This window comes from Lissotriton helveticus, chromosome 1_1 (genome assembly GCF_964261635.1).
Source record: "Lissotriton helveticus chromosome 1_1, aLisHel1.1, whole genome shotgun sequence".
NCBI lineage: Eukaryota > Metazoa > Chordata > Amphibia > Caudata > Salamandridae > Lissotriton > Lissotriton helveticus.
Window position 1 is genome coordinate 444198699 of NC_136057.1, and position 19205 is coordinate 444217903.

The 19205-nt window shown below is 42.4% G+C and overlaps 1 protein-coding gene and 1 long non-coding RNA gene across 4 annotated transcripts in view; one reads left to right on the forward strand and one right to left on the reverse strand.

Moving 5' to 3' along the window:
- The window catches only part of SMC1B (structural maintenance of chromosomes 1B), a 2760606-nt gene that overhangs the window by 114042 nt on the left and 2627359 nt on the right, over positions 1-19205 (forward strand). The window lies entirely within an intron of this gene.
- LOC144769798 (uncharacterized) overlaps positions 4219-19205 on the reverse strand; it is a 106019-nt gene continuing 91032 nt past the window's right edge. Inside the window, exon 3 of the long non-coding RNA XR_013598757.1 lies at positions 4219-6054. This is a non-coding gene — a long non-coding RNA (uncharacterized LOC144769798). The remainder of the gene's footprint in view (positions 6055-19205) is intronic.

A 19205-nucleotide genomic window follows, 5' to 3' on the forward strand; every position in this document is an offset into this window, starting at 1 on the left:
TGGTGACACTGTGAGCCAACTGGTCTATAGGCCAACATATCCTGAGGGGCAGTATAGAATCAGCCAGGCACCATCCCAATGTTAAATGAACAGCTCCTAGTGAAAAGTGGAAACCGTATGTCATGGTGCCACCAATGTTGGTAGTATGTGTTCTTATTTAATGGCTCACCTGAGTAGTTCTCTCATGCATACCCAGATACCCCAACTTACCTCCAAACCAGAGACGTCTGTATTGGTAGGGATATCCTCAGTTGAATAGGTAACGCCTATGTATTAGCTTTAGGTTGTGCAAGCTTGAACTTTTCAAATAATTTATTTCCATTGTGATACCCTCTCTGAAATTAATACCCAATTATGTCTGGAGAAGAAGGCACTCCAGCACTTAACATTGCTGAAAACTACAGACATGCGGTTAAACAGAGACTATTACAACATGGGCTCACACTTACCGGTGGAGAGGTTACCTTTGTGGTTGACGCTAAAGAAGCATATTGGGCAGAGGTGTTGTATTCCTGGGTTACATTCCCGGCTGCAGATAACACAAAAAGGCTATTTCACAACTACACACTAGATTAAGTTCCAAATAACTATACACCATATGAAGAAATAGAAATACCTTTAACGTACCAAGAACCTAGAAATTGGTTTGATGGCACCCTTCCACACACAACAGAAAATGTAAGACTAGGTCCCCTTAGCAGTGAGGGAGCAACATGGCCAGTCTTAGCCGGATATACACCGAATGTTAATGTTAAGTTCTCAGGAGTACATTTGCAGAGACTATACAAACACTTAGTGACAATATTGAGATGTTTGACACAGTTTGTTATGCAAATTATAACACTTAACTCAGCATTGACTGCTCATGCCAACCACAATTGGCTGCTCGGGGACATCAGCCAACTAACACTCAATGCAGTCATGGATTAGGTTAGCATCAGAAAAGAGAGAAGTTTCAGTTCTGGATTGCACAAAAAAAAAGTCCGCTTGACGCAGTGTTTTCCCATGTGGGACTGCAGGGAAAACTCAAAATATTAACAATTTGCTCCCCTCCCCTCTAGAGGACTGCACCTCTTGGGGTACAGTTTTTGCTACAGTATATACCAGAACACATGGTACTCCTTCATTAGCTGTTTTGATGGAAGTGGTTAAACTGATACAGAATGAATACGAGGCAGCACTTGGCCTGGATTTGGGGGTAAAACTGATGGGCAATTTTTCAGCGGTGTCCACCATTATGTTAAGTAGTATAATGGAAGAAGCAGCAGTGTTGGTTATACACCAATGTATAATGTATTTGGCTCCAGGGCAACGGGTGCACAAATTACCTAAGATTATCAAAGAAACCTGTGCTACACTAGGTAGAGATAATTTGGGAGCCAGACCTGGTAAACCACAACTAAAGAGTACTTTTGAAAAGGATAGCTCTAAGCAAGCATCCGAGTCTTCTACAAAGTAGTGGGAGTATAAAAAAAATCAATGATACAAGTAAATCATGGAGTTGGTCTCCTCCACATGAAGATATTGAGAAATGTTATAACCTACGCAACCGTGATATTCGTCCGCCTGACAGGTATCAAGATACTGATATACGTTTGTCTCGTTCCTTTCAGGAGTCATCCGAAAAACGCTCGGAGAGAGGTGGATGGTGAGATCGCATATCAGAGGAGCATGTGAAATCAAAGGACTCACAATGCTCATCTGACTACATCATTAAACAGGAAGATAACCCTAAAACATTCAAATCTCAATTCAGAAAGAAGGTAGCTGGACCTAAGGTCAGGCATGCCACAGATATTGAGGACACTGCTTCTGAGTGGGCAATAGGCAGTGACCAGATTGAACAGTGTGGCAGAGGTGTCAATAGTTTGCTGGAACCTGATGTATTGTCTGGTGGGAGTAGTGCTGAGTGAATATACCCAGGTGGAAACACCGGCTACTAAGATAAGCGTCCCACATCGTTTATACGAAATACAATACCAATTGGAGGAGGACGTACCTAGAAATATTAATGCTCTCTTTTGGGAGGATTTATCATACAGATACAATATTCTTTTTGGCCGTAAAAGATTGGCCAACTGATTTCGTTTTCAATTGCCCAAACGGAGAAATTGTAATTTTACCTGCCTTTTCTGAGCTCGTCTCAGAATCAGTGAAACATTCATACCTCAAGGAATGCGTGTTGGCACTAATTCCTGCAAATTACCGTAACCATGTGGGGTGGGATGACTGTTCCCCATACCATTCACCATGAAATGCCCCTGAGGTTGACCTCACAACCTCAGTGACAATACCCGATTGAGAATGAGGCAACTTGAATACCCGGGTGTAATGGAAAGTTGCACCACATCAATGAATAATCGCTTGTTTCCCTTAATGAAACTAGACCCTTCATATCGTCTAGTATTGGACTACAAACACTTAAGCACATCGACTCACACATTTGCTATACAATCCGCGCACAGCACAAATGAACAACATAGTGTGTGAAAAATACAAAACAACACTAGATATCCTGATTGGATTTTTCTGCCAAAATATAGCACCTGGAAGCAGGTATTTTACTGCATTCAGTGCGCTGGCTTCTCTGAAACAGTTCTGTCGATTGCCACAGGGGTATTAGAACTGCCCCGGGCAGTTTTCAGTCAGGGTAACAGAACTTCTACAAAATTATGAAGACCAATCATTGTCTTATGTTGATAATATATATTTGAGGGATGATGACCTTTAAGAGCACTTGACAAGAGTAGATCGTGTAATTCTGGGATTTGCACATATGGGCTACAAATGTAGCTGTAAAAATGCCCACCTGAATGACCTGTTTTTGGGATACAAGTGAAGGCAAAAGCCTGGTGACACATTTCTTAGAGAAGTGTGCGCTCTTACTACCTCCAACCAGGTTCAAGAGGTTTCAATCCATATTGTGATTTCTAAATTTGGACAGAATTTACATTACAGATTATGCAGAACCGGTTAAACCATTCTGTGACCTGATCCATCCAGACTTCTCAAGCACACACAACTACTGAACATACACAAATACTACGTTCAGTACAAGCTATCATGCTAGCTTCAAAACACTTATACACACGTGTAAACACAATCAACCTGGTGATCCTCATCATAGCGGGAGGATCAGGGTACACCTAGGTTACATTCAATGAAGGTGACACTGTACCAATTGCATATAAATCGCATTTATACACAAATGCTGAAATGCGTTTTTCAACCACAGAAAAATTACTGACAGTGGTACAGACTGCTGTGGTGAGAGAAAGAGCACTGGCTTAGGGAAAATACATCATTGTTGTGAACCCCGTGCCGACCCTAGAGGCTGTCACATGAGCAAATGTCCTAAACGGAAAAGCAGTACATCCGCGCTTGGTACAATCAGTTAACTCACTCACCGCAAAAGATGTAGATTACATATTTGACTCTACACTAGAAACAAAGGCCTTTTTCCAATTTGAACAAAAATATCCTCGGCCTAATGAAATAATGTCTCTAGAACAGTATGATTACATCATATGTACTGATGGTTCTGCCCAGTCTGCTGTAGGGACAAAGCACCCATAGCAGTGTGTGCAGCCGTAAAAGGGCACATGCAGGCCAGAGAATTCAAGTTTGAGACTGCCTACACACAGTCACTTTGGGAGTGCACTGCACAGTTGTTTGAACTTAGGGCTCTAATTCTGGTGTGTGATTTAAATTACTGTGTTCAGTCTTGTAAGGAATATCTGCACAAGTGGAGCCATAATGAATTTAGAGACTCAAAAGGGTGTACAATTGTAATGATCTACTTCTCTGTATGTTTTGGTGCTTCTGTCAGTCACCAGGTCAGTACTTACCACATCCTTTCTCAGGTTCCAGAAAGACACCACATTTCACAATACTTACCCAAGAAAGGAATAAACACTGACAACATATAAGACCATTGCCGAGGAGCTCGCAAATAACAAGTCACAACACCTCCCCATCTGAGAGGGTACACAGCAAGTCACAACACCTCTCCATCTGAGAGGGTACACAGCGCATGCTCCTCCTAGCAATGTATTGGATAGAATAATTAGAATTTAGACATCCCTGATGGGAGTCGATTTCCCTTCCGTATCAACAGTTACCCATTAGAGGGCAATCGCCCATCCCTCTGTAAGTACTTGGTAAAAAAGGGTCCCGACCTTCCCTCACAAGGAATACAAACAAATTATATGCTCTAGGGTTTCTTTATTACATGATAATAGGATGACAAAAGAAAGAAATGACTAAATATCACAGTGAACATTTATAGCAATCACCAGCACATACATATACATAGAACCTGAAAATAAAAGACATAGTTAGATACCATAAGTACACCTGGAACACCTCACCATAATGTTAGGCGTCTTGTCATCTGAAGAAGGGTCCGTCTCTCTTTCCCTCTCTGGTTGGGTCAGGACTCTCTGTTGCACAAACACGACTGCACGTCTGCACCGTGATGTATCACCAGACCACCAGACCAGCATCTCATCATCTCAGCATTTCAGCATCTCTCCCTCTCTCGGACCCACTTTCTCTAATATAGAACTCTATCCTCTATCGAAGCTTCTGGAAGAACCCGCCTACCTTTCTCACAAGATTCCTGTACCTTGCCACACCAGGCACCCAACAGCAGCTGGCCACGCGTTTTGTTATGACGCCAATGCGAAGAAGGCACATTCCTCTTGATAAGAACTGGTCTGCTCTGGTTCACTGCTGGTGAACAACACATGCAATCTCAAATATAACCTCTCACCTACAGAGGCTCAGAAGATGGCTGCAGTTTAGAATATGGAGTTGCTCAAGCATAGGCCTCTACTACTTGGAAAGCAGAATGATATTAGACCACGTCAAAGCCAATAGGCTAAAGTCATAATTCACCTAACTCAAATACCACTATGCACTTAATCCCTCAGTATCCACTATGGAGCACATGTGTGCACCATCACCAACAACACTGCACCTTGATATACCATACCTTCTATTCTTTGGCAAGATTATTGTAATGCAAGACCATCCTACATTAAGGCTAAAGTAACATAGCACAATAAAAACAGTACACAATGGTGGTGATCGAGGGTCATCACAGATCATCAGACCACTAAAGTGGCTCATTCACTACATTACACCCCTTGACCCTTGAACATCACCATTCACATATTTCAAAAATAAAATCACTGAACTAAAGGCACAGCTATGACTGCACCTTTTAACTGTAAAATTGGCATTATTGCAAAGTAACTAGCAACTGAATAACATCTAACTGAAGATCTGATTGTCATTGAAACATCCCATGTCTCAGTTAAAGGCAAAACCTTAAAAACTAAATCTTCAGAGTGAAAGATTCAAGACTGTAGCCATATTTGAACGAGTACCTACAAGTGAAAAACTGCATTTCAGAATCAAAAACACAACTGTTAAAAAGCATACTGCATTACCTAAAACAATAACTCGGGTGAAATATCTAAAAATAATTCAGCTTGTGTCATTTGAACCTCTAATTATTAAACTGCAAATTCTACTGCCAAGGCAGCCAACTGTAGCTCAGAAAATATGTACTTCAATGGCAGCAAAGTGTCTCTATGGGAAAAACGTGTTCTTTTCAGTGAAAAAAGGAAAGAAAAAAACCCACCACTGTCTCTTGTCAGGGTGCACACGCAGTTCTCCTGTGCGCAAGACACACAGCTCTCATGCTTTCAAAGTCAGCCTCACTTGAAGGGGACAGTTCCAATAGCAGCACACTCTGCTTATCCCTTCTTCACTTAGAAAGAAGCAGTCCATCTATGTAGATGACTGCTCTCTGGCATCCAACTTCCTCAGTATCCCCTCGGCAAGGAAGAACCCCATCTTATCTTGTTCTCCATAGATCATCAGCTCCCGTCTGCCATCAGCCCCAGGACATCACCACCGTCCAGTCTGGCTCCAGGGTTGGGGGGGGCCCACTCACACAAAAATAACAAACAAAAATCACAAGCGAAAATAACAAAAAGGAAAGGGAAGGGGAGGGCCACACGCACCCCGGCATGATCTGGCAACCTGAAACGATAAACACATATCATTCATCTTACAAAAAAAGTTTTAATTCAAAAGCACACATTTTTCCTTTCACCTCTCTAGAAGTCTTTTACTTTGTAAAGCTCTCCTCTAAATCCAGAGAATAGTTTAGGAATCCTACCTACATTATGTTCTCTAATTTTATTTGGGCAAAATCTAATTTTTTCTTGCACAGCCAGAAGGGCTGGGGAAGGGCTTCACTCCTTTCTCACTCCTAGCTAGCAGACCCCCTCCCTTACAGAAATGTCTGCGTCTCAGGGCTGGCTCAATTTCAACCATAACAGAGACTGCTCTCTGCCTCGCAACCCCTCCCTTCGAGGAGCTCACATTCCAAGAGCGAAGCGCCTGCCAATTTCTGTCTGGCCTGCCTACCTCCTCATAGGGAGGGTGCACCTTTACAAGCCTCCTTACGCTTCTAATTGAGGGAAGCTTTCTAACCAGAGGAGTGGAATTACCCCTCCCTTACACAGATTCTCCGTGGAAAGAATTGTGTGCTCGCCAAACATAACAAGCAGAGAGGAGACTGCTCCTGCGATCGCCCCCTCCCTTACAAAGAGCCCCGGGGAAGAGGAGGCTCTGTGGAATGCATGTTATCTCCTCAAGGTCAAAGCATGTCAGTTCGCAGCCATTCTCAACCCAAAAGGTGTGAAATTTTCCATTCTTAAATGAAACCCCATGCAGCTTTTATATGCTGTCATTGTAGACAAGAAACAGACCTAACCTCTTTTGACCTCCAGCCAAACCCTGCATTTTTATGTTTAAACACTCCACAGTTATGTCTAACTAATTTAAGCAAATTCTAAACTGTCATTTGTCAAACATTGGCAACCTTAAAAAGGCACATACAACATCACATTACATTTCTGTAACAACATTTGGGGCAGCATCAGTTTATTGTCATAATCTAGGAATTCTCACATTTACTAAAACATGTTATTCTTGTGATTGATGTTACCAAATCTGTTTCTGTGAAATCCTACCAAACTACTTTTCTGTCTATATGGGCCATTTTACCACTAGTGCGACCTCCCATAAGCAAATCACATTTTCTCTCACGCTGTTCTGTCCAGTATCTTTTAGTGTGCAAAAGCACATAGTCATGGGCATTTGTCTTATTTTTTCCCTGCTAAAAGGTGCACATTGCTTTTGGTTAAAATCACAAAATACATTTTTAAAACCTGGAAGTAGCCAGTCATACACAATTCGCTGTTGCACACTTTCAAAATCATATGCTTGCATTTTTCTTTTAAAGCACTGTTTATCATGCACTGTTGGGTCTGATTTATTTCCACCACTGGTGACAGTTAATTCTAAAACACGGGTCTGCTTATCTTGCACATTCCTTTTTGACTGAAAACTCTCTTCGGAAGAAAAAACAGCCTGTGCAATTGGCAACCTGACTAGATTTTCTGTAACATTTTTTACATGTAAATCATGCACGTTTAATTCTGTTTGCAAAGGTATATCTTCACCCTGGGCATCAATTAACATTTCCTTCGGCTCTTTTTGCAAATGCTCAAATTGTGGATGCATGTTAAACAACACATTAAAAATAACCCCACTATCTCTGTCTGAAATGTCATCCCACTTTTCAGGGTTATATTCTGAGAGGTTACATTCATGTTGCCACTGAGCACATTTTAAATGCATCTTTTTACTGAACACTGTAAAGGGATCCCGCCCTTTCTGCCTAAGGTAAAAAAGCTATTCACAAGCCCTTTATACAAAACACATTTAAACACACAGAAATTCTCATTCAACCCAACACAATTAGCTCACTCATGAGCCAGAACACCATATGGGCTAACCCCATGCAAATAAATCAACTGATATCTGAGAGTCTGCTTTCAATTTCTTAAAAAACAACAACAATATTTTCCACTTTTAAATCAACGTTCATATCCTGCAACCGACTACGCCAAATTGTAATGACCTACTTCTCTGTATGTTTTGGTGCTTCTGTCAGTCACCAGGTCATTACTTACCACATCCTTTCTCAGGTTCCAGAAAGACACCACATTTCACAATACTTACCCAAGAAAGGAATAAACACTGACAACATATAAGACCATTGCCGAGGAGCTCGCAAATAACAAGTCACAACACCTCCCCATCTGAGAGGGTACACAGCAAGTCACAACACCTCTCCATCTGAGAGGGTACACAGCGCATGCTCCTCCTAGCAATGTATTGGATAGAATAATTAGAATTTAGACATCCCTGATAAAAGTCTATTTCCCTTCCGTATCCACAATTACCCATTAGAGGGGATTCGCCCATCCCTCTGTAAGTACTTGGTAAAAAAGAGTCCCGACCTTCCCTCACAAGGAATACAAACAAATGATATGCTCTAGGGCAGGGGTCTCCAAACTGGTCCTGGAGGGCCGGATCCATGCCAGATTTTTAAAATAACTACATGTATCTCAATGGGGATATCCAAAAAATCTGGCATGGATCCGGCCCTCCAGGACCGGTTTGGAGACCCCTGCTCTAGGGTTTCTTTATTACATGATAATAGGATGACAAAAGAAAGAAATAACTAAATATCACAGTGAACATTTATAGCAATCACCAGCACATACATATACATAGAACCTGAAAATAAAAGATATAGTTAGATACCATAAGTACACCTGGAACACCTCACCATAATCTTAGGCGTCTTGTCATCTGAAGAAGGGTCCGTCTCTCTTTCCCTCTCTGGTTGGGTCCGGACTCTCTGTTGCACAAACACGTCTGCACGTCTGCACCGTGATGTATCACCAGACTGCCAAACCACCAGATCAGCATCTCAGCATCTCGCCCTCTCTTGGACCCCCTTTCTCTAATATAGAATTCTATCCTCTATCGAAGCTTCTGGAAGAACCCGCCTACCTGTCTCACAAGATTCCTGTACCTTTCCACACCAGGCACCCAACAGCAGCTGGCCAAGCGTTTTGTTATGACGCCAATGCGAAGAAGGCACATTCCTCTTGATAAGAACTGGTCTGCTCTGGTTCACTGCTGGTGAACAACACATGCAATCTCAAAACCTCTCCCCTACAGAGGCTCAGAAGATGGCTGCAGTTTAGAATATGGAGTTGCTCAAGCATAGGCCTCTACTACTTGGAAAGCAGAATGATATTAGACCACGTCAAAGCCAATAGGCTAAAGTCATAATTCACCTAACTCAAATAACACTATGCACTTAAGCCCTCAGTATCCACTATGGAGCACTTGTGTGCACCGTCACCAACAACACTGCACCTTGATATCCCATACATTCTATTCTTTGGCAAGATTATCGTAATGCAAGACCATCCTACATTAAGGCTAAAGTAACATAGCACACTAAAATCAGTACACAATGGTGGTGATCGAGGGTCATCACAGATCATCTGACCACTAAAGTGGCTCATTCACTACAGCAATAAAGCACAAGCTGATTTGTGAGTAAGTGGCAAAGCTAAAAGATTGCTAGGCACAGACTCATGTAATCCACACATTGAGTCATCAACGTGCTGGCGTACACGTTGCAGGGAATTCCATGGCTGAAAAAGCCTCAAAAACAACATTGCGAATTGCTACAGTCACTACAATAACTCGTTCAAGTACAAAGTTAGAGACAGACATCATGGTGGCTGTCAACACAGCACAACCCACTTCCCAAAAGACTTTCCACGCAAGTACTTCTATAAGTTAGATGCAAATACCGTTTACTCACATGCCTGTATGAGAAATATCAAGTTCAGATAGCAGGTTAGGATTAATACTAGCTGCACATGAAAGTCTTGCATCAGCACACACAGGGGTGGCTGTTACAGTTTCATTATTACAGCAACGCCACTGGTGGCCAGGTCTTTACAAACAGACCAAGGACTTTCTCCTCAAATGTGACATTTGGCAGCAGATTAAGGGTTCCGCCGTGGCACATCCACCACAAACGCCTCTAATGATTAAGAATTAAGCCTCTAGCTTATGTTTATTTTGACCATTGCGACCCTTTGTCCTCAGATGGGGCTTATAAGTATATCTTCCCTTTGTCCTCAGATGGGGCTTATAAGTATATCTTTGTAGCAGTGTATTCCTGCACTTGATTCTTATGGCCACAGGGATTGGCTAATGCCTAAACTGTTGTGAAGGATCTGCGAGTTTATCAGGACATACAGAGTCGGCACACTACATTCCGAGTAGGGTCCCCCATTTGGCTTTGGGGTTTACAAAGAGGCCATGGGAAGTTTAGGTGTGACCCTGCGTTATTCCTACCGATATCATCCCGAGAGAAATGAGGTTATGGAGAGGAAAAACTGGGACTTAAAGCAGTCTTTTTAACAGCTAGGGTACTAACTAGGCTTAGGTCGCAGCTTGGCCCATCATCAATATGGGGTCCAGAGGCCACTTAACAATCTGCCTAGAAAATTCCTGGGTGGTTGGGCTGCCTGTGAAATCCTGTTTGGGGTAACGATGTGGGTCCAGACCTCGACAGTACCAGCACAGTGGCAACAGAAACACCATTTGATCTCAACAAACATCTGGCTGTTTTACAGGAACTGAACTGTTTCCTGGACGAACAAAGCAACGTCCAACTAAACCGCACTACCACGAGTGAAGTGAAGGAAGTAGCAACAAATGCAAAAAGAACAATTGATGGAAAGAATGCAGAACAATGTTTTACATTCACCCCCGTACAGTGAGCTTGGCCTAAATCAATCTATATTTTTTTGCTCCTATGCTATTCCAATGTGAACTCAGCCATATGCAAATCTTGACCCTGTGCCCAGTGGGAACAGTCCAGCCCTAAATGCCAGGCTTGCTCCTTCCTGGACTCGAAACAAGCATCCTAGGACTGGTTTCAGGGTTTTACCCCTAATCAGCCAGGATAGCTTGACTCTATTGGCATGGAGAACATGGGACCCAAGTCTGGGCATACCCGTCCCACTCTGGGTGACAAATGCTAAAAGAACAATTGATGAACAAAGCCTTGCTGGATCACGAAGATTGGGGATATGGTCAGGGAGAACATTGTGTACAAAAAATAATTTGGACCATCCTACAGAGCACCTGTACTTGTTCTGGCTGTTGATGGTACCAGAACTGTGCTTCTTCTGTCTCTTACCTCTGCAGAAACAAGAGATATGTCTTCATTTATCTGATCAAACCACACTAGGTGACTGATTCACATCATCAAGCCACGTGGGCTCTGGGGTAGTTACCGGTCTCCTCTTGCTACCATACTAGAGGTTCGGATGGAAGCAATATTTACTGATGTAGCATCCCCTCTCCAATGAGAGATAATAACCAACAGTGAAAAATCCCTTTTACCAGTTACTCAGCAACTACTGAACAGTCAACTAGTACAGAAACAGATTTCAATTTGGAATCCTGACACAAATCCATTTGACAACAATGTACCACAGATCAAGTCATCTCCCAGTTCTACGAAACCTGCATATCTGCCAAAAATAGATCGGACTGCCTCTGGCTACTTCATAGATTTTCATGAATTCTCTTCGTATTTATCTGATCCACCGCCTCCTCTCCCATCTCGGCTGAGACTGCGTGATTTCTATCTTTGACAGAAAAGGACATACCTAGTTTCTTCATGGTTACACTTTTGGATTACAATTGTGTTACTTTTTTCTGGTCCTTTGGATTGTTTTGGTGACATTCTTGTTCCTGCTTCTAAATGGACATTATCTGCCAGAAAGCTTTGCAGTACAGCTGGTGAACTTGGTTCTCAACCCACATTCGTCATCACATCTAGACCGAAGGGACCTTTCCCTGGTGAACATTTCGGCTGTTCCAGGCCATAAAGGGATTGTTTGGGATAGGCTTTTGTATGATGTGTATGACTCCACCGAAATCTCACAAATGCCATATTTGTTTAAATTATTTCCGAATGACATTGTCACCCCATGTACTATCTCTGATGATTGGGATGTAGACTCAGTACATTAAATGTTAGAAACTCTAGGGCATTCAAATGTTTTCTCATCTTATGACCTATACAAAGGTACATCTGATCATGATGAAATGTTCTTGTTTTCAACATTACAGTCATCATATTCTGCTTAAACCAAGTACTCCAAGTGCTGTTTTCAATTACACACAATGGGAACATTGCCCTACACCACCACAGGGTAGTTCAAAGATGTTTTTGCAGAAGTTTGCTTATTTTTCTAGTCATGATATGTTAGACCCAATGTCTTATTATTTTAAACTTGCTCCATCACTTGCTAGGAAAAATATGCTGACAAACACCAAGCTGATATATTTTACTTCCTTTCTTTCTTAACTGACCACACAAGGCTTCGACTTTTGGAAGGACACTATTGATGTCAAATCAATTTGTGAGACAAAGGGGAACAAGACTTCGTTTAGAGCTTGCCTTATACCAAAACAAATGATTTCTCTGAACAAAACTGCAACAAACGTCATGTCTTGCTTTAGCTAAGATAAAATATTTGAACACACCACCCATTCTCACATTTGCACGTTCTGAAAATTGGCAGCAGTTTACAAAATATAAGGAGGAAACATTAGACACCATATTACGCAATGACATGTATAATTCATCAGACACCATTTAGAGGGTATGGTTAGTTTGGCCCTTAGATACTAACAGGTGTCAAGCACGGTTCCTGGGTAACACCGAGGGCTTTAAAATCAGCACCTGACCAGCGTTACGTGCAGACAGAACACTCAGGAGTGATAACAACATAGTGTTGCGAAATTGTGCCTTGAATGGCTTAAAACCTCAGTATGGTCCCAGGTGAAACAACACTTGTCACGTCAAAAACACTTCTTGGATGCAATCTACAATGAAATATTAAAGGTTTCTCAACAGGAAACTGCTTAAAGACTGCATGAAATTGACAGGGATAATTTACAAAAGGCTCTAGCAGTAGCTGACAACCAGATGACAGCGTTGCCCTCTAGAATGTGGTCCCTGGGCAACATAGTATTGTCAGCAATAGATATCATTCAACATGACGTCTCCATTTCAACATGGTCAATCACAACCAAGATCCATCCTGTTATTGAGTTAGACGCTTCAGACACTACGATATGGTTGCGTACCATGGCAACATATTAATGCCACAAGCCTGTTTTTGCCTTACCAACTGACAAAACAGCGAATACTCCTGGAACGCAAAGATACGATATACACTATGTTAGACATAAAGAAATTATATAGATGCTGCTGTTGCCTGTTGCTGAAATTAGGTCGCAGATTGGATCATCCACAGGTTCATGACTTTGCCGATTTCGATATTTTATTTCCAATACTGTTGAGAACAACATCAAGCTGGAAGATATGAAGGGTTAGGGGAAGGGTATTTGCAGGAGTATTGGAAATTGCCTTTAAAATTCTGGTGTTCTTAATAAAGACACTAAAGTAGTTTCCAGCGGCTCCAGCTGCAAGAATGCTCCGACTGGCTCCTTAGTGTGCAAGGAGGTTTTGCTCCATGGGGCTTATTTGATGTTGAACGATCAAGGTTGCTGCTGAATGAGACTGGTCGTAGCATATCTTGTCATGTTTTCTTCCTCTGTGCAGTTGTACAGAAGTTTTATTTCCACTTGCCCGAACAGTTAGGGAGGTGACACTTTGGCCTTCAATAAAACTTTTAAACATACTCTTCGATGCCTTTCGCAGACTGAAAGCCTTACTGTTTCAGAAAGATGTGGCCTTAACATTTGCAAAAGAGATTTTGATCTTCATGTTGTATTGTTCTCTTCAGAGATACATTTGCTACTTCCCCAAAAGCATACTTTTTTATAAGCCTAGGTTCTGGTTAGGTTATCACTTTCCAGAAAGTCTTCAGAGTTATTTCATCATTTATTCACTCTTTGCTTAGAAGTGTCTTTGGAGGTCTTTCGCTGGTGCTGTTTCTGATTGTCTACTCCATAATGAATATCCCATTTCCTGCTCAAATAGAGCTGACGCTCTCTCCTGGGTCATGAACGCATGGTACAGTGCGTCGGCGCACCTTTGCTTCAGGTATTAAACAAGCATTGGTTCTTATCATTCCGGCCTGTGGGCTTCATTGCATACAGCATGTATTCCAATGTCCGCTGTGCACTTTTGAGAGTGCCTTGTACTTGTGCCCAGGAATTAAATTGGTTCAGCCTTTGGACATGAATGTACGGGTGAACCCCTTGAAGGCCATTTGTGTCGATGTCCTTCGCGTATACCATTGCTTCTGAACACATTCTACGAGCTTTCCTGGGATGCTTCTGCTAAGTTGGATCTTGGGTCTGGTTCTGCTGACCTTCCATTGACTGTGGTCACTCTTCAGCTGCTACTGTGGGGGATGTATAGGAACACATTAGCTCCATAAACGTTATCCGAGGTGTGGATTTGGGATCATCGTTTGTGGTGGCTGGGAACAGATATGTTTCGTCTACTCCTCGCAACACATAAACAATTGTCTATTTGGTGGGAACTTTTTTATTCGGCCGTTTTTTAAATATCCTAGATTCCTTTTAAAATTGGTTATCTGCTTTTCTATTTTTAAAAATGTCTCTCTGTATGCTTTGGTTTTCAAACTGAATGATTGCCTTTTAAAAATTATTTTAATAGATTTATTGCATCTTTTTTTATGAATACATGCTTTGTACTGTTTTCCTTTTATTAGATAGCTTTAGTCGACTTATGCCTGAGGAGTGGGTGTTATGTTGCTAGGTTAAGCCACGAAGAAACCATGCCATTGTTGCCTGTACACATTTCTTAAGTTGCCTTCTATCCAACACAATGACACACATGTTTGCTTGCATGACAGTACAAGATTAGTTTCTCTGAAACCGCATTGCTTTCAAAATCTATTCGTAAGCGCACTATCAGGACACTTTGAACATTTTATACAAGGCCTCAACACATTTTTCAAATGTTATTTATTTCGTCCATGAGGTGGCATTGCTATTACAGAGACAATAAACAAAGTCAGCTCACCTGGAGCTTTGACAACGTAACATGGATACTGTTGTTATAAAAATACACAGGTATTTCCGTGCTCAAATTAGAGGAGCACTGTGCTGTCGTTGCGAGGTTACGCTGTGTCAGTTTCAGCTTAGCTGATTCCTGTTTTCCCTCTGTGAGGAGAGATGTACAACACATGAACATGACAGGTCCTACATACCTTGCCTTCAGGTAATGGGGCGATTCGACCATCCAAAAGGGGATACTTGGCAGAACACTCACCCTAGGCAACTAGGTTAGGGAACGTCTAGTAAAAGTACACTATACCCTGTACTTGTATGCCAGCATATATATACACTGTTTTAGCACAATGGAAGAATTGTTAATTCTCTTCATTGTCCTTATACTGCTAATCACTCTTATCTGTTTCTGTCTATTGATTATTGCAGTGTATATATTTGAAACAAAAATCGTAATATAACACTCCTTTATGTATTCCTTTTATATCTCTCTGAGAGAGCACAAGTGACTGAGCGAAAAGGTTTTAGATCTGCTACCAAAATTCCTGGGGGTATCAGGATTGTTACGTTGTGAGGCTGCTCAAAACATTTGTTGCCTTACTAGATTTAAGATTGCTTATTGTGGCAGTGTGAGCTAGCTGCTCTATAAGCCAACATATCCTGACGGGGATCTGGCACAATCCCAATGTTATGTTGTCCAACAAACAAACAGTTCCTATTGAAAAGTGGATACTGTACTACACTACAGTTGGGACATGTTCTCCCGCCCCAACCCTCTCAGTGCCTCCCCAAACTTTCCCTCCATTGAGCATGATTTGCAATTGTGCCATTTTGCACCATGGAAACCAGATCTTTGTGTATTTTGTTGCACATCCCGTCCCAAGTAAACACTCTCTTCTACTCCAACAGATAAATCCGTGGCACTAGTCCTTTCGACCATTGGCAGGCAACTACTGATCACCATATCTGGGCAATCTCCATTTTTGGCACCATCAAGCCAGTTGCAACCAATTTCTTACACTCCCTCTCCCCCATCCCAGCCCAAATATATTCCCAACAGTGCCATCTGAGGTGTGTGTAGCTGTAGTGTCTATTTCTACAACCCTGGCCACTTTATTATGTACCTTGATCTAGTATCTGTCTATTAGAGGGCACTTCCAAACCATGTGTATTAAGGTGCCCTCTTCGCTCCTGCATTTTGTGCAAGTTGGCTTGATGATCCTTCCATTTTATAGAGACGTGCTGGTGTAAACTAAATCCTGTGGAAATAATTAAACTGAATGAGGCTTAGCCTTGATGGTATCACTAGATCCCTGCCGCCATCTTCAACTCCACCCAATCTTCCTCTACCATCCCAACTACGGCCCTTTTCCACCTACTTCTAAGCGTTTGCATTGGGCCTGGCAGGTTCACTATTAGGGTCCTGTACTAGTAGGAAATAGCCTTCTTTTCTTGCCATTCCATTACAGTCATCATATTCTGCATATAGCAAGTACTCCATGTGCTGTTTTCAATGACACACAATGGGAACATTGCCCTACACCACCACAGGGTAGTCAGTTTAGATTCTAACGGGTTAAAATCTGGGATCTTGCATAGGTGTTAGGATCCTGTCACCATTGCATGTCTGTCTTTTGTGTTTTCTTGAGCGCACATTCCTTCTGTAGCCTATTGAAGGACTTGATTTTGGCTATCTCTCACTAGCCATCTATTTTTATAACCCAGTGGCGACCCAATCAGAAAAGCATGCAGTTGGGGCACCTTCGGAAATCATGTTCCGTACCAAAGAGGCGTTTCCTTTGTAAGTTGCCTGTGGCATTTGCTGTCTCTAAGCACACAATGTTTGCATTCTAGTGTGTTCCAGGTGACCTTGGTGATGATCCCTGGACACTTTATAGCTATATGCTTGCGATAACAGCATCGGTATTCAAGCAGAAGTCACTTCCAACTTTACGGTAAACTACTACCTATCTGCGTAGAAACAGTCATTTATGGGCAGCAACTACTTTGCCTGGTAGCACAATCCAATGTCTGCCAGACCTTGCCCACCATTGAATAGAGACTGAATGCATTTGTGAAAGGCCTCCTAAGGTGGCTTCTCAGCCCATATGTAGTTGGTTTTAGTGGCTTGCAGTAAAGGGCAAGAATTCCTCTCGAAAGCATATGGGTAATTTTGAAGGAGATTTAGCCATTGGGGTAAGGCATTGATTTTACATATGGCACTGTGACCCCTAATCGACATTGAGTTTGCCCCAGACTTCAAGCTGGGTGTGAAGTATTGGGGCGAAATTCAGTTCCCAGCACTGGTCAGGATCCGACATAACGTATAGTCCAAAATATTTAAAACTGGCAACACTCCTCGGTGGCTGTGTCCCTCAACACCCTTAATGCCTGGTGGGACATTGATTGGGAATGCTACTGACTTTTCTCAGTTTACTGTAAGTCCAGAATCTTCCCCATAAACATTTAGTATCTGTATCAGTCAGGGATATAGTATTCTGAACATAGAGCACAGCATCTCCCTCATAGAAAGCAATTTGGTCTTCATGATCTTGCGGATCATGCATTTCCCATATTTGGGCGTCCGGGATTTCACAGCCAATGCAATCATTAAGGCAGAGAGGGGTCATCACTGTCACGTACCTCGTTGTATTGGTAAAAGGGAAGCCAACACACCATTCACCCGCACTGTAGCACATAGAAGTCTGTGTTACCGCATGCAAGGAATCTAGAGCCAACCTCAATTCTCTCGTGGACTCCTTGTAGGAAGGACCTTCTCAAAATCAATCAAAAGTACTGCTTAAGGTTCCTTTGACCATTGTGCCAGGCCCAATGCTAACCTGCAGGCGGTATAAACAGAGTCTTGTTCCCCGACCAGGCATGAAGCCTTTCTGCCCTCAGTGTACCAATGTTTGAATCACCCTCACCAGGCGGTTAGCCAGCACCATGGCTAGCATTTTAGATTCCATATTGATCAATGAAATCGGCCTGTATGAGGCACAGTCCGTCATTGGTTTATGAGTTACCCCTACATTTTCTCCCCTAAGATCATATCGTTGCTCCCATACAGGAGATTTTGGCTGCTGTCTCTCCTGCAGGCATTGTACATCATCATGCTATGCTGCTTGAAAGGAGAATCCACACAACTATCAGCACACTTCTATATAAATCTCAGAATTGCGACCCGAATGCTACAAGCAGCAGAGGAATAGGCCCATGACACCTCACTAGGCAGAAGAGGGCGATAATAGCCATGCAGTTTATTTATTATTTATTTTTATTTATTTTTGAATTTTATAGAGCGCACGGCTACCCCCGAGGGGGTGTCCCGGCGCTAACAACTAATGAGCCCAGAGAAAGAGGAAAAAATCAAGAAGAGAACAACCAAGTCTTTAGTTTGCGGCGAAAGATGGATTCAGTGGGGACAAATCTTAGCTCCAAGGGGAGGTTATTCCACAGTCTAGCTGCTGCTACTCCAAACGCTCTACCGCCTACTCTAGAAAGGCGGAAGCGTGGGACAACCAGGAGACGTAGACTATTAGATCGTAAGGATCTCACAGAATGTGAAATAACAAGACGTTTTTTCAGATAGCCTGGGCCAAGATTGTTCAAGGCTCGAAAAGCAAGAATCAGTATCTTAAAGTGGATACGTTTTGTGATAGGGAGCCAATGCAGTTGTTTACGATAGGGTGCTACAGATTGTCGATACGGAATATTGCCAATCAATCTAGCAGCGGCATTCTGCACGATTTGTAGACGTTCAATCTGGTACAAAGGGGCACCTGCGTAGAGACTGTTCGCATAGTCTAAGTGAGACGTAATTAATGACTGAACCACGGTTCTACGAGCATTCAATGGGAGGTAAGGCAAAATCTTTCTAATCATACCCAATTTCGCAAAACAGGCAGATGTAGTTTTGATAATGTGAGGAGCACAGGAAAGGGTATTATCAAACAGGAAGCCCAGATTGCGAACTGTGATAGCTGGTATCGGGGGGGGGGGTCAAGGACCACTGGCCACCACAGGCTAGAGGGAATAGTCGTTTTCTGATTAAAAAACATTACCTCCGTTTTATCAGTATTGAGCCTAAGGTGGTTGGTGGTCATCCAAGTGCAGATGTTATTTAAACACTGACGAAAGTTGGCAAAAGAGGTGTCAGAGTGATCCCTAAAAGAAAACACCAGCTGGGTATCATCAGCATAGGAGATCACTCT